Here is a 3,267-nt window from a genome sequence, read left to right as displayed (position 1 = left end):
AACAATAGAGCTCCATGCTGCTAAACAAGACAGGGGTTAAATGAGATATGCTCCAGTTCACGACCCATTTGCTGTAGTTCTTTAATAAGTCAGAAGTTGTTAAGCGAATAGTGTGGTTGTTAAGCAAATCTGGCTTCCTCCACTGATTTTGCTTCTAAGAAGCCAGCTGGGAAGGTTGCAAAAGCGGATCACATAACTCTGGGACAGTGCAACTGTCAAAAATATGAGCCAGTTGTCTGCATTTTGATCCCGTGACCAAGGAGATGGTGCAATGGTCGTAAGTCTGAAAAGCGGTCATAAGCCACTCTTCTTGGTGCTGTCATAAGTTCAAGTGGTCACTAAACAAAGCGTTGTACGTGGAAGACTCCTGAGGGTGGAGGGTTGGATGGTGCATCATTTTCCCCCCCATTTTTCCCCACCTCAAGCTGTTGGCCATATCTGGCTTTAGGTTCTGCCCCGTTCTACAACCTTTTCCAATAAGCAAATAATTCAGCAAATGATTGAAAACCATTTTATTAGAGTACATTGATAAAGGGGGGGAGGGGATTTCTCTATGAAAAGGGAGAACTTGGCTAAAATTATTTACATTAACTTTTAGAGTAACACAACAAAGAACTTCAAAGCAAAAGTTGATGGATTTAGACATAGTCATCCATCCAGTTACATCACGGGAATTAAAGCATCCAATAATATGTGAGCATCGCCATAGAAAAGAGCGTTGCATTCTCAGTAAAAGCAACACTTGCAAAGGAAAAACATCCAAATGTTGTCTGGGGAAAAGATATTTTCTGCGCTTCCCAAGGTTGAGCTAGAATCTTTGCTTTGATCACGGAGGATGCATCCAACAGGAAGTCACAGCTCCTCCAAAGTTAGGTCGCCTGCGTGGGGAAAAAAGATGAGAGAAATGAAGGAAAGGAGGTGGCAAATAGGAAGCCGAGGCGACCATAGGCCTTCAGAGTGCTCTGGCAGTTTGAATTTAACTTGTGATGATCAGTCATAACTACCTTCATTTATTACTTTATCAGAAATAAGGTTACCTTCATTAACAAAATCCTGATTTTCAGGCGGCCCCAATTTAAGAGGAGATTTCTGGACTTCAGCGTCCTGGAAGAGACAGAAAGAATTCCATTGTCCTGTTGGCAAATGTCTTGCAGGGTCACTCCCCATCCTCCCTTGGCCCATCGACCCAAGTCTTAGGAGCAAGACATCCTATCCAGGGATTCCACCACCAAGAGGATCAAAAGGAACAAGAAACCCTGCCTCCCTGCCCTTTTCTGCCAAGAGAGAGGTTTCATGAGGATGGGGTTCACCATCTTCAGTTTTCTACACACCTTGTTCCTTTTTGTGAAGAGTATCTCATCCCTTGTGGAGAAATCTGGGAAAGGAGAAGCAGGTGCTCAGTAGAGGTTTAGGCCTCCCCCAGATGAAGGAAACCCTCCAAAATCAGGCCCTTCTTTGCTGCACTCTTCCCCTCGAGGCCCAATTCCACCTATTAAAATATTTTCCTGCTTCCCAGAGCTGGTGGATTCTCCTGGCCATGAGCGATCTTCTCACTCAGGCAAATCCTGCTCTATAGATTCTCCCTCCCCCCTTGGTCTCTTACCTGTTCCTCTGTGCATCTTCAAAGATGCAGATGTGTGTCCTCAACACAGCAATAGCACTTAGACTTATATATCACTTCACAGTGTTTTATAACCCTCTCTAAACGGTTTACAGAGTCAGCCTATTGCCCCCAACAATCTGGGTCCTCATTTTACCCACCTCGGAAGGATGGAAGGCTGAGTCAACCTTGAGCCTGGTGAGATTTGAACGGCTGAACTGCAGCTAGCAGTCAGCTGAACTAGCCTGCAGTACTGCACTCTAACCACTGCGCCACCTCAGCTCTATCCCTGCATCTAGGTGTCCGCTCCTCAAGGAAATCCTTCCCTTTCCCTCTCAGGGTCGCAGCCCAATCCAAAGTGTCCACTCACCACATCGCTCCACTTTGCGGAGCTCCACATCCACCACGTATCTCACTCTCCTCTTGGTGGTCTCCTCCGGTGTACCGACGGGAGATTCCTCCTTTTCCTTTTGTTTGCCGCCAAAACACGCAAATATCTTGAAGAATGCCCTAGGAGAGAGAGAAAGGAATGTAAAGGAAGGGAGCAACTAAAGCCTAGTTTCCATAATCCCTTTGATTCCAGAAATTAGAATGGGAAAATGAGACTCCTGGCTTGAACCCATCACTTTTAACCTTGATTTGGTTTTACATGGCTGGATGTGGTCCTCACCCACCTGACTTCATCAAATTTTTAAAAAGGTTTTCCTAATTGACAGGTTAAGGCTGCTAAGTTATCCCAACTGATTGGAAAGTACACAACTAAGTCCTTTAACACCAATAAGGAATTAAAGTTAAAAATTTCTCTGGAACACATTTGCTCCTCCCCCATTCTCCTTTCCTAAAAGGACAACAAATGGCTCCTCTGTGGAATATCCGAATGCTCTGAGAAACTGGCTACAAAATGGGGAAGGTTACCCAGACCTCAGCAGCCTTTAAAAAGTCCTACTTACATCTTAGGAGCCATCTTCAATCTGGTAACCAACAACTGACAGGAACTGACAGTTGACTGGTAGGGATGACATCACAAAGCCATTAGCATCCCCAAGGAGATGACAGGCCTCCCTTGGGATCCTATCAAAGCTCAGCTTCTCCACCTTTTCTACACACACCAATGCCAGCCCAAGGGAACCTACTAAGTACTCCCCAAAGCTGTCTATTTCTCATCTTTTGGCACATGAGGCATGGCATCTCCCTGTGTTATTTCTGCTTAAGACACCTATTTCTTCATGCCAAAGCATTGTGAGATAAAGTTGTGTTTAGTGACAACCTCTCTAGGAGTCTCTAGGAGCCTCTCTAGGAGTCTCTGGAGGCTGGGGACAGGAAAAAACGTCACTTCCTGTCCCACCGGGAGTGGGGAAATGGGCCCTTTGAGCCTCCGTAGGGCCTCCAAGGGAGTGGGAAAGGCTGTTTTCGCCCTTCCCAGATACACAGAGAGGATCTGGAGCCAGGTAAGAAAGAAAAACGGGCCTTCCCCCCCCCCAGGCCCTCCAGAGGCAGGAAACAGCCTGTTTTACTTCTGGTGGGCCCAGAAGGCCCGAAAATCAGCTGGCCGATGTGCACATGCGCCCCAGAGCTGAGCTGGCGTGCCCACTAATATGGCTCCACGTGCCACCTGTGGCACGCGTGCCATAGGTTCGCCATCACGGGTATAGGACAAGGGTCCTCAA

General features: G+C 46.8%; 1 long non-coding RNA gene across 1 annotated transcript; it reads right to left on the bottom strand.

Moving 5' to 3' along the window:
• Positions 1–497: 497 nt before the first annotated feature.
• On the bottom strand, positions 498–2,203 carry LOC117678914 (uncharacterized). Its single transcript, XR_004595176.3, has 3 exons — positions 1,971–2,203; positions 1,038–1,375; positions 498–878 (listed from the first exon to the last, which is right to left on the bottom strand). It is a non-coding gene; the product is annotated as an uncharacterized LOC117678914 (long non-coding RNA).
• Between the last annotated feature and the right edge of the window lie 1,064 nt (positions 2,204–3,267).

Source organism: Pantherophis guttatus, chromosome 7 (genome assembly GCF_059756535.1).
Source record: "Pantherophis guttatus breed Tessera chromosome 7, ASM5975653v1, whole genome shotgun sequence".
In the NCBI taxonomy this organism is placed as follows: domain Eukaryota; kingdom Metazoa; phylum Chordata; class Lepidosauria; order Squamata; family Colubridae; genus Pantherophis; species Pantherophis guttatus.
Note: the sequence above shows the minus strand (reverse complement) of the source record. Positions and strands in the feature narration are given on the sequence as shown.